This window comes from Hemitrygon akajei, chromosome 4 (assembly GCF_048418815.1).
Source record: "Hemitrygon akajei chromosome 4, sHemAka1.3, whole genome shotgun sequence".
Classification (NCBI taxonomy): domain Eukaryota; kingdom Metazoa; phylum Chordata; class Chondrichthyes; order Myliobatiformes; family Dasyatidae; genus Hemitrygon; species Hemitrygon akajei.
Window position 1 is genome coordinate 192,019,263 of NC_133127.1, and position 12,732 is coordinate 192,031,994.

A 12,732-nucleotide genomic window follows, 5' to 3' on the forward strand; every position below is an offset into this window, starting at 1 on the left:
AGGATGACCATGATTTACGTCTTCTGTGCCTCGTCATGTCCTTCGCTCCCCATGGAGCATTACAGAACTGCCTTCCTGGTCTTTGGATCTCACTACAGAGATCATCCACCCAGTCTGCTGGACTACGCTGTAGTATTCTATGTTCTATGCTATATGCATGGGTGGCATTGAAAATTAAGTGTTGCACTGTACTCGATACATGTGATGAAAATAAGTCACTCTGTCAACCGATGCAATGGACAGGACATTTCTATCTGGGTCCCAAACAATAAGTAACCTCCAATTAACATCTCAAATTATGGACAGAAGAGATTCTGCGGATGGTGGAAATCCTGAGCATTGCACACAAAGTGCTGGAGGAACTCAGCAGGTCAGGAAGCATCTATAGAAATGAATAAACGTTTTGGGCCAAGACTCTTCATCTCCCTAATTATGAAGGGAGATACAGCAGGGATAGAGGGCCTTTGGCCTACTGAGCACTCTCCACCCCCATTCCCATCAGTTGCCTCCAGACTCTACTGCCCACCTACGCACAGCAAACTGTAATTTACAGTTGTAACTTACGCTGTAATTTACAGCGGCAAAATAACTTACTGAATCGATGTGGGAGGAAACCACAAACTTACAAGGAGAACATGCAAACACCACACAGACAACATTGGAGGTCAGGATTGAGCCTGGGTCACTGCACCCATGAGAAAGTGATTTTATTAACTGCATCACTACACCACCCTTTATTACATATTCAGAGTGAAGTGGATTAGAGTGCCCCAGAGAGTGCAGCTTCAGTCAATCATACATACAATCAGTCTATATATGTAAGGTATCTTATACATATATGGCCACGCTCAAACAGTTACTTGTGTATTGCGTTGTATAGAATTGCTTTTATATTAATTTCCGAGGCAGAGAGCCTTGAGGCGAGCCAATGTTCGACACCATTTTGTCAATTAAGGCGATGAGGGAGATTGAAACATCGAGGTGAATGTGGAAGGCAGGCACCGACTGCCTGCCCTCTGATCGCTGGGGGGATCGCTCTGCTGCCGGCGGGGGGAGTCTGTTTGGCCTGCCACAGTGCCCGCAGGATGATACTGAGGTTTTCTGTGCTTTGGATATGGACGTGGACAATGGAATATGGACTGTGTGCTTTTTTTTCAGTCTTGTGGTTTTTTATATTTATTTTTCACCCAATCTTGCTCATTTTTTGTGTAGGGGGGCTGAGGGGAATTTGGGGGTTGATGTTCTTGTGGTGTTTTGTGTGGTCTGGAGGGGGCTTGATATTCTTGTTGCATTTTTTTGGTGGGTTTTTGGAGGGGGATTTGGAGGACGATGTTCTTTTTGTGTTTCGTGTCGGGGAGGGGGTTTGAGGAGGGTCAACGGACTCGTCGCGATTTTGTTAATTTTTTGTGCGGGGAGAGGGCTATTTGGGGGCTGATGTTCTTGTTGCGTTTCATGTGGGGGAGGGGTGGTTTGCTGGTTGATGATGGCGTTGCCATTCTTTTTATTCCTGGTTTCATGGCATTCTGGAGAAGAAGAATCTTAGAGTTTAACTTTGATTATAAATGACCCTTTGTGTTTTCATTGAGGTCTTTATGCTTCATGTGTTCCTTTATATGCAGTATCGGATCCAAAGGCAAGTTCAAGTTTACTTGTCAATTCAACCATGCACAAGAATACAGCCAAAAGAAACAGCATTCCTCCGTGACCGAGGTGAAAACATGGAGCCAAGTGTCACACGCAGCACATATAATTGCGACAGCAGTAAAATATGCAATGACAAATAAGTTATTTATTCCAAGTCTCGGAGAGTCATGGCCTGTAGATCGATGGTGCGTGGGCTGTTGTCCTGGAGCCAGGTTTCTGTAAGAATGAGCTTGCAGCAGTTCCGTATCACACGCTGGGGCAGCTGCAGACGAACGCAATCCAGCTTATCTTCCAGTACTGACGGGAGGGGCAGGCCCAAGCTCAGGACAGACGTCTGCAGCATCACACCACCTCCGGCATCTCCTCCCGTGGGTGGTTGCAACAGGCGACTCTGTGGAATGAGAGCCCGGTCTGAGCAACATCCGAGGCCACACAGTTCACCCGCCACCAGTCTTTCCAATGAACCAGTGAACTGGACTTGCAGAATATGACATCACCAACGTCCAGATTCCATGGAGTAACAATCACTTTGTTCTCCTTTACACTTGAGTACTGAAGAATGGCATTAAACAATCCTGAATTGTGAGTCTTATCGCCGGTGATGGATCGTTGCTTAGATAAAGATAAAGATAACAATTAGATAGATAGATAGATAGATAGATAGATAGATACTTTATTCATCCCCATGGGGAAATTCAACTTTTTTCCAACTTTTTTTTCAACTTTTTTTCAATTAGCTTAATTTGTCAAATGTACACAGAAGCATCGAAACATACAGTGAAAATGCATCAACTGCATCAATGACCAACACAATCCAATGACGTGCTGGGGCAGCCCACAAGTGTTGCCACACATTCGGGCACCATTATCATGTTCGCAACTTACTAGCCCTAACTTGTATTTCTTTGAAATGTGGGAGGAAGCCAGAGCACTTGGAGGAAAGCCATTGGGAGAACATACCAACTCCTTACAGACAGAGGCGGGAATTGAACCGCGAATGGTGATTGCTGGCACTGTTAAGTGTTACATTAACCTCTCTGATACCCTCTCAAAACTTTATGATATACAGTCACAGACTCATAGAAAAGTACAGCACATAAACAGGTCCTCTGGCCCATCTAGTCTATGCTGAACTATTTAAACTCCATCCTCCCGTTGACCAGCACCTGGACCATTGACCTCCATGTACTCGTCAAAACTTCTGAAATTGAGCTCGCATCCACCACTTCCACTGGCAGCTCATTCTCCATTCTCATCAGTCTCTTAGTGAGAAAGCTTTCCCTCATGTTCCCCTTAAACTTTTCACCTTTCACCATTGACCCCTGACCTCTGGTTGTAGTCCCACCCAACCTCAATGGAAAAAGCCTGCTTACATTTACCCTATCTATACCCCTCTAAATATTGTATATTTCCATCAAATCTTCCCTCAAACTTCTATGTTTCAAGGAATAAAGTCCAAATCTATTTAATCTTTCCTTTTAATTCAGGTCCTCCTGTCTTGGCAACATCCTTTTAAATTTTCTAAGTACTCTTTCCACCTTATTTCCATTATTCCTGTAGGTAGAAGACCAAAACTACACCTCCAAATACTTTTCAGTCCTTCAAGCCCTTTCAAAGTAAATTTTAATGTCGAAGTTCAAAGTTCAAGATAAATTTATTATCAAAGTACAGATATGCCATAACCAGCCCACCCATTGTGAGTTGGGGAGCTACGACAGAGGAGGTGGCACACAGGTCTCGGAGCGAAGATTAAAAGAGGAAAGCTTCGCGGGAACTTGGCTACAACTGGAGCACCAATCATGTGTTGGAGAGCAGGGAAAGTTCAGGCATAAAAGGGAGGCACTGCCTAGCGGAGCGGTCATCGATGGAGTGATCTGAGGCAGAGTGATTGGGCTTTGGCGAGGTTATTGGGTAAATGGACTTCATCTTATCCTTGTATTTTTTGAGGAACAGAGAGCATGCCTGTAGGGTAAGTACTTTGCTCAGAGTGTCAGATGTGGGAATTCCGGGAACCTTCCAGTCTCCCAGATGGCTACGTCTGTGCCAGGTGCATGATGCATCTCCTGAGAGACCGTGTTAGGGATCTGGAGCTGCGGCTTGATGGCCTACAGCTTATTAGGGAAAGTGTACAGGAGATAGATAGGAGCTACAAGGAGTTAGTCACCCTGAGGCTGCAGGAGTTAGATAAGTGGGTGACTGTCAGGGAAGGGATGGGAAGAGCTCAGACAGTAGAGAGCACCCCTCTGGCCATCCCACTCAGTAATCATTATCTTGATTTAGATGCTTTTGAGGAGGGTGACCCGACAGAGGACGACCACGGCGATCGGGTCTCTGGCACTGAGCCTGGTTCCGTGGTGCAGAAGGGAGAGAAGAAGATGAGGAACGCGGTAGTATTAGGGGATTCCATAGTGAGGGGAACAGACAGGAGGTTCTGTCAACCTGATAGAGATACCCGCATGGTGTGTTGCCTCCCAGGTGCCAGGGTACGGGATGTCTCAGATCAGGTGCAGAGTATTCTGAAGGGAGAGGGTGAACAGCAAGAACAGAGATGTTGTCATGCTTAAATTTAGAGAAGATCCAATGTTCAGTTTTTTAAACTAGCCAAGGCTTTTATACATTGTGGGGACCATTTTTGAGTTATTTTCAAAACCTTTGATTTGTTCTAAAAGTACAGATGGTGGCTAATAATATATTTTATTATATGATTAGGGTTTTCCCCCCTTTTTTCTTGCTTTTCCTAACAGCTCTGACTTTGGTAGTGGGTTTAGATTTTTTTTCTGTATAACAAAATTATTATATTTCAATATTACGATTTAATTTAATTTTTATGAATACAGGGTTTTGTGATTGTAACTGTATTTTAATACAATATATTTGGTACTATTTTATTTTTTTCTTTTGACTTATAATATATATCTTCTTGTACTCTGTATTCCTCTATGCAGAAACTAATAAAAATATTGAAAGAGAACAGAGATGTGGAGAAGTTACTTTAGTCAGAGGGTGGTAAATCTGTGGAATTTGTTGCTACGAGTAGCTGTGGAAGCCAAGTCATTGGGTGCATTTAAGGCAGAGATTGATATGTTCTTGATTAGCCAGGGCATCAAAGGGTATGGGAGAAGACAGGAGAGTGGGGATGACTGGAAGAATTGGATCAGCTCATGATTGAATGGTGAAGCAGACTCGATGGGCTGAATGGCCTACATCTGCTCCTATATCTTACGGTCTTATGGTCTTATGTCACCATGTATAACCCTAAGGTTCATTTTCCTGTGGGCATACTCAGTAAACCTATAGAATAGCAACTATAGCAGGATCAATGAAAGATCAATCAGAGTGCAGAAAGCTGTGCGTATGCAAATATAAATAAATAGCAATAAATAATGAAAACATGAGATAATGAAATAAGGATCCCTGAAAGTGAGATGATTTATTGTGAGCACATTTTAATGATGGGATATGTGAAGTTGAGTGAAGTTATCCCCTCAGGTTCAAGTGTCTGATGGTTGCAGGGTAGTAACTGTTCCTCAACCTGGTGGTGTGAATCCTGAGGCTCTTGTTCCTTCTACCTGATGGCAGTAGTGAGAAAAGAGCATGGCCTGGGTGGTGGAGATCTCTGGAATTCCCTCCAGGCTCGACAAGAAGCTCAGAGACCTCAGCCTTCACCCTGCCTTGTACAGCTGGATCCTGGACTTCCTGTCAGACCGCCAGCAGATGGTAAGAGTGGGCTCCTTCACCTCTGCCCCTCTGCCCCTCTGCCCCTCAACACAGGTGCCCCTCAGGACTGGGTCCTAAGCCCCCTCCTTTACTCTCTGTATACCCAGGACTGTGTCACCACCCACAGCTCCAATCTGTGATGCACCATCAATAACTCTCTCTGAGACGTGAAGGCAAGATATTGGCTTTTAAACAAGCAGTATTTGACCACCATACTACATCCTGGAGACTGAGGGCCGGGCTCAGGCCTCAATCGCCTTTATACCGGGGTCTGTGGGAGGAGCCACGGTCAGTGGGAGGGGCCACAGGAGCAGTCAGCAGGGGGCGTGTCCAGACAGGTATATGTAGTTCACCACAATCTGCTAATTGAATTTGCTGATGATACTACATTGATTGGCCTAATCTCAGATAATAACAAGGCAGCCTGACACAGTGGTGTCAAGAAAACAACCTCTCCCTCAATGTTGCAAAAACAAAGGAGCTGGTTGTAGACTACAGGAGGAATGGAGACAGGCTAACCCCTGTTGATCATGTGGATAGTCAGAGGCTTTTTCCCAGGGCTGAAATGGCTAACATGAGAGGACACAGGTTTAAGGTGCTTGGAAGTAGGTACAGTGGCAATGTCAGGGGTAAGTTTTTTTACGCAGAGAGTGGTGAGTGTGTGGAATGGTTTACCGGCATTGGTGGTTGAGGTGGATACGATAGGGTCTTTTAAGAGACTCCTGAATAGGTACATGGAGCTCAGAAAAATAGAGGGCTATGGGTAACCCTGGGTAATTTCTAAGTTAGGGATGTGTTTGGCACAGCTTTGTGGGCTGAAGGGCCTGTATTGTGCTGTAGGTTTTCTATGTTTCTATGACATCAATGGATCTGGGGTTGAGAGGGTGAACCACTTTAAGTTCCTTGGCATAAACATCACCGATGATCTCATGTGGACTGTACACACCTGCTGTTCGTTGAGGTTCACACCTGCTGTTCGTTCAGACGGTTGAGGAAGTCTGGTATGGGCCCCCAAATCCTACGAACTTTCTACAGGAGCACAATTGAGAGCATCCTGACTGGCTGCATCACTGCCTGGTGTGGAAACTGTACCTTCCTTATTCACAGGACTCTGTAGAGAGTGGTGCGGACAGCCCAGCGCATCTGTAGATGTGAACTTCCCACTATTCAGGACATTTATAAAGACAGCTGTGTAAAAAAGACCTGAAGGATCATTGGGGACCTGAGTCATCCCAACCACAAACTTTTCCAGCTGCTATCATCCCGGACCACAACCTAAAAGTTAGAACCGACAGGCTCTGAGACAGCTTCTTCCACCAGGCCGTCAGATTGATTAATTCATACTGATACAATTGTATTTCTATGTTATATTGACTCTCCTGTTGTACATACTGTTTATTACAAATGACTATATATTGCACATTGCACATTTAGACGGAGATGTAAAGGTTTTTACTCCTCATGTATATGAAGGATGTAAGTAATAGTCAATTCAATTCAATGATGGATGTTGCTGTTCTTTGACAGCATTTCATGGTGTAATCACTCACACCATAGGAAATGTGACATCCAATTTATGCAAAACAAATTCCCACATTTTGCAAATATTGCCTGTCTTGTTTGAATGCACAAATACAGTCCAACAGAAAAGCCAGCCTCTCCAGTGCTGACTCTATCTACCCTTCCCGCTGCCTCAGGGAAGCAGCCAGTGTAATCGAGGAACCCTCCCACTCCGGTCACGATCTCTTCTCCCACCTCCCATCAGGCCAGAAGTATAGAAGCTTGAAAACATGTACCACCAGACTTCAAAGTTCAAAATTCAAAATACCAAAGTAAGTATACTGTATATTAAACAACTTCGAGCTTCATCTGCTTACAGGCAGCCACCAAACAAGGAAACCCAACAGAACCCATCGATGAAAACAGACCGTCAACCACTCAGACTTAAATACAGCTTCTATCCCACTATTATCAGATTCAGATTTATTTGTCACATGTACAGTGAAGCATACATCATGGACTCCCTACATGGCAAAGATGAACCCTTGATTTCCCATTCTGCCTCATCACTGTCCTCCCACCTTATTGCCTGCCTGCACTGCCCTTTCTCGGTAACTGTAATACTTTATCCTGCACTCTGTTATCATTGGCTCATTTTAACTTCCTCGGTCTTCTCATGTTGATTCAGTCACTTGGCGTTTAGGTTGAGGTAATGAATTGGATTAGACATTGGCTTTGCAGGAGAAACCAGAGGGTGGTCGTAGATGGTTGCCTCTCTGACTGGGTGCCTGTGATTCGTGGAGTGCCACAGGGATCGGTGCTGGGCCCTTTGTTGATTGTCATCTATATCACCAATCTGGATCACAATGTGATAAACTGGATCAGCAAATTTGCAGATGACACAAAGTTTGGGGGTGTGGTGGACAGTGAGGAAGCTGTCAAAGCATGCCGCTGGATCTGAACCAGCTGGAAAAATGGGCTGCAAAATGGCAGATGGAATTTAATGCAGACATGTCTGAGGTGTTGTACTTCGGGAGGACCAACCACAGTAGGACTTCTACAGTGAGCGGTAGGGCACTGTGGAGTGTGGTAAAACAGAGGGACCTGGGAATCCAAATCTGTAATTCTTTGAAAGTGACATCACAGGTAGATAAGATAGTAAAGAAAGCATTTGGCACATTGGCCTTCATAAATCAATGTACTGAGTACAGGAGTTGGAGTGTTAAGTTGAAGTTGTGTAAGACATTGGGAAGCCGAATTCTGTGTATTGTGTGCAATTCTGCTCACCTACCTATGGTAAATATATTATTAAGTTCGAAAAGATGCAGAGATAACTCACAAAGGTTTCGCTGGACATGAGGACCTGACTTATAAGGAAAAGTTGAATAGGATTTTATTCCCTAAAGCACAGGAGAATGGGAGGGGAGATTCGATAAAGGTATACAAATTATGAGGATATAAATAGGCCTAATGCAAGCAGGCTTTTTCCACTCAGGTTAGAGAAGACTAGAGCTAGAGGTCGTTGGTTAAGGGTGAAAGGTGAAAAGTTTCACGGGAACATGAGGGGGCACTTCTTCAGTCAGTGGGTGGTGGGACTGTGGAATAAGCTGTGGGTTCAATTTCATCATTTAAGAGAAATTTCAATAGGTACATGGAAGGGAGGGGTATGGAGGGCTAAGGTCTAGGTGTGGGTTGAAGGGGCTAGGCAGAATAATCGTTTGGCATGGACTAGATGGGCTGATGAGCCTGTTTCTGTATTTTATTGCTCCATGACTTTATTGAATGGCAGAGTGGGGTTGATGGACAATATGGCCTACTCATTGGCATTCGAAGGCACAGCGGCAACTCCATTAAATAAAAACGCCTCCAGTTCCTAAGGAAATTGAGGCAAGTGAGGACAACCCCCCCACCCCCCCCCCCCCCACATCGTAACTGAATTTTACAGCAGTACCATTGAGAGTGTCCTGACAAGTTGCATCTCCATCTGGTATGGGAGCAGCAGAGCATCGGACTGGAAGTCCCTACAGAGGACTGTGAGAACAGCTGAGGATTGTGGGTGTCTCCCTACCATCCATCGGGGACACTTATCAGGAGCACTGCATACGCAGGACCCTTAGCATTATTAAGGATCCCACCCATCCACCCAGCATCCTCTTTGACTTCAGACAGGAGACTCCGATGCATAAAGACAAGAACAGTCAGGATGGGAAACAGTTTCTTCCCTCAGGCCATCAGGCTTCTGAACTTCCTGCTGCATCGCATTTGAAGCCTCACTGCTTAATTCGTTCTGTACCTTACAATATTTAATTTATGCACTTTAATTTGCTTATTTATGAATAATTCATTCACACATTTTATTCTTACTTGCCTAAGTTATTGTGTGTTACACAATGTATGTTATGTGTACAACTGTGCTTTACAAACTGGACAAACTGGTCCAGAAAAACATCTCATTTGATGGTATAAATGTATGTGGAGGTGGCATCCGTCGGTCTCGAGAGACCATGGATCTGCGCCTGGAGTTTCCAGGGCGCAGGCCTGGGCAGGGTTGTATGGGAGACCGGCAGTTGCCCAAGCTGCAGGCCTTCCCCTCTCCACACCACCGATGTTGTCCGAGGGAAGGGCACTAGGACCCATGCAGCTTGGCACCGGTGCCGTCGCAGAGCAATGTGTTGTTAAGTGCCTTGTTCAAGGACACAAACAGGCTGCCTCAGCTGAGGCTCGAACCAGTGACCTTCAGGTTACTAGTCTGATGCCTTTGCCCACTAGGCCACGCGCCAACACAAATGTATGTAGTTAAATGACAATAAACTTGACTTGACTCCTTTACAAGCCAATGGCCTATTCCTGCTCTTTTTTTTTCTGTTCTTAATTTAACAATTAAGTGCTCACCATTCTACTTAACAAGAGACTTCTAACAATAGTCCGCCAAAAGCCAATAATAATCAGACACTCAAGATATTGAATGCTACCAGCACCAAACACAAACCAGCCCACCCTGATGCATTTCGAGTCATAGTCGGGGATTTCAAATCAGGCTTCTTTAAAGAACTCTATGCCCAATTATCATCAGCATATAACCTGCAGCACCAGGGGTTCCAACACACTAGACCACTGCTATACTACGATAAGGACTGCCTGCTGTTCCATGCCAGGCTGCATGGTAAATCTAATCACCTGGCTGTCCGTCTCCTACCTGCATTCAGATAGAGGCTAAAGAGCAAGGGTCCAGAGATATGGAAAACAAACAAGTGGCCATGGGAGGCAGTAGCTGCATTGCTTCGAGTCAGTGGACTGTGTCATGTTCAAGGACTCAGAGGATCTGAGTAAATACACTACGGTCGTCATGACCTTTTTAAAACAGTCGTGAACCAGCATGTACCCACAAAATCACTCAGGGTTTTTCCCAACCAGAAGCCTGGCCGAAAATCAGATCCGCAACTGTTGAGGGTCAGATCAGTGGCATTTAGTTCTGCCGACCAAGTAAGATACGAGAGATCCAGGTACGATTCCCAGAAAACTGTCTCATGTGCGAAGTAGCAATTCTGGACCAAATTTGAAACACTGAAAGATGCTCGACAGCTGTAGCAGGGCTTGGATGCTATTACTTCTTACAAAGTGAAACTGAGCAACACAGGTGACAACAAGGCGTCACTCCCAGATGAACTGAATACCTTCTATGTTCACAAAACATAGACGAACATTGTCAAACTCCCACAACCTGATGACCCTGTGATTTCAGTCTCTGAGGCTGGTGTGAGAGCATCCTTCAGGAGGGTGAACACACAGAAAGTAGTCGGCCCAGATGGGGTAACTGGCTGAGTATTAAAGACCTGTGATTATCAATTGGATGGAGTGTTCACTGTTATCTTTAATCTCTCATTTTGGCAGTCTGAGATACCCACCTGCTTCAAGCAGGCATCAATTGTACCAGAGAACATTGTAACCTGCCTTAATACCTACCATCCAGTAGCAATTACACCCACTGTGATGAAATACATTCAGAGGTTCCTGCTCCTGAGAAGTGACTTGGATCTGTTCCAATTTGCCTACCAGAGCAACAGGTCCACAGAAGATGCCATTTCATTGACTCTTCACTCAACGCTGGAACATCTGGACAGCCAAGGTGCATACATCAGGATGCTTTTTATCAACTAGAGTTCGGCATTCAATACCATCGTCCCCTCAAAAAACTAATCAATAAGCTTCAAGACTTTGACCTCAGTGCCTTCTTGTGCAACTGGATCTTCGATTTCCTCACTTGCAGACCCCAGTCAGTTCAGATTGGCAACAACATCTCCTCTGTGACCGCCATCAGCACAGGTGCACCACGAGGCTTGTGCTTAGCCACCTGCTCTACTCAGTTTAAACTTATGACTGTGAGGCCAAGCACAGCTCCAATGCCATATTTAGGTTTGCTGATGACACCACTGTCACTGGCCAAATCAAAAGTGGTGGTGAATCAACGTACAGGAGAGAGTTTGAAACTCCGGCTGAGTGGTGCCACAATAACAACCTTGTACTCAACGTCAACAAGACCAAGGAGCTTGTTATTGAACTCAGAAGGAGGAAACTGGAGGTTCATGAGCCAGTCTCTTTGGAGGATCAGAGGTGGAGACAGTCAACAACTTTAAATTGCTCAGTGTTATCATTTCAGAGGATCTGTCCAGGGCCCAGCATGTAAGTGCAGTTATGAAGAAAGCACAGCAATGCCTCTACTTCCTTAGAAGTTTGCAAAGATTCAGAATGACATTTAAAACTTTGACGAACTTCTATAGATATGTGGTGGAGGTATCACGGCCTGGTATGGAAACACCAGTGCCCTTGAATGGAAAATCCTACAAGTAGCAGATACATTTCGGTCCATCACTGGTAAACCCCTCCCAGCACTGAGCACATCTACAAAGAGCACCATCACAGGAAAGTAGCATCCATCATCAAGGGCCTCCATCAAGCAGGCCATGTTCTCTTCTTGCTGTTGCCATCAGGAAGGAGATACAGGATCCTCAGGACTCACACCACCAGATTTAGGAAGAGTTATTACCCGTCAACTATCTGGCTCTTGAACCAAAGGGGATAACTTCACTCAACTTCACTTGTCCCATCACTGAACTGTTCCCACAAGCTATAGACACACTTTCAAAGATTCTTCATCTCATGTTCTCAATATCTATTGCTAATTTATTTATTATTATTATTATTATTATTATTATTATTATTATTTCTTTTTTTTGTTTTTGCAGTTGTTGTCTTTCGCATCTTGGCTGAATACCCATGTTAGTGCAGTCTTTCATTGATTGTATTGTGTTTTTTGGATTTATTGTGTTTGCCCAAAAGGAAACAAATCTTAGGGTTGTATATAGTGAAATAGGTTTTCAGATAATACATTTACTTTCAACTTTGAACTTGAACTTATGTTCCTATGACTGTGATTCTAAGTTCTGATATTCCTCAGGCAACAGTCCTGGAGAGGAAGTGACATTACGCCACAGCAGCTTCAATGTGCGTGCATTGTGTGGCAAACTGCATAACCCAAGGAGGAGAAAAAGGGTCACCTGAGGCCGCCCTGGACTCTTAAATTTGAAAGAATTTCATTGCTTCAGCCCAGAGAATGGGTGCTGCTGTATCGAAGACATAAAGTTTCTTGTATTGTACTCTGACAAGCTGCTGCATTCTTTCTTAGAATTAAAAAAATCTGCCATTCACCACACAGTGCTTCACTGTGTAATCTCAGGAGTGACGCAGCACCAAACCCACAGAACCTGCCTGTGAATATGTTTCAGTTCTCCGGTCCTCTTTTGCAAGCAGAGCAGCAAGTACATTCCTGTGTGAGGGAGGGGAGCGCAGGCTTTGTCATGGGCAAGTGGCCAG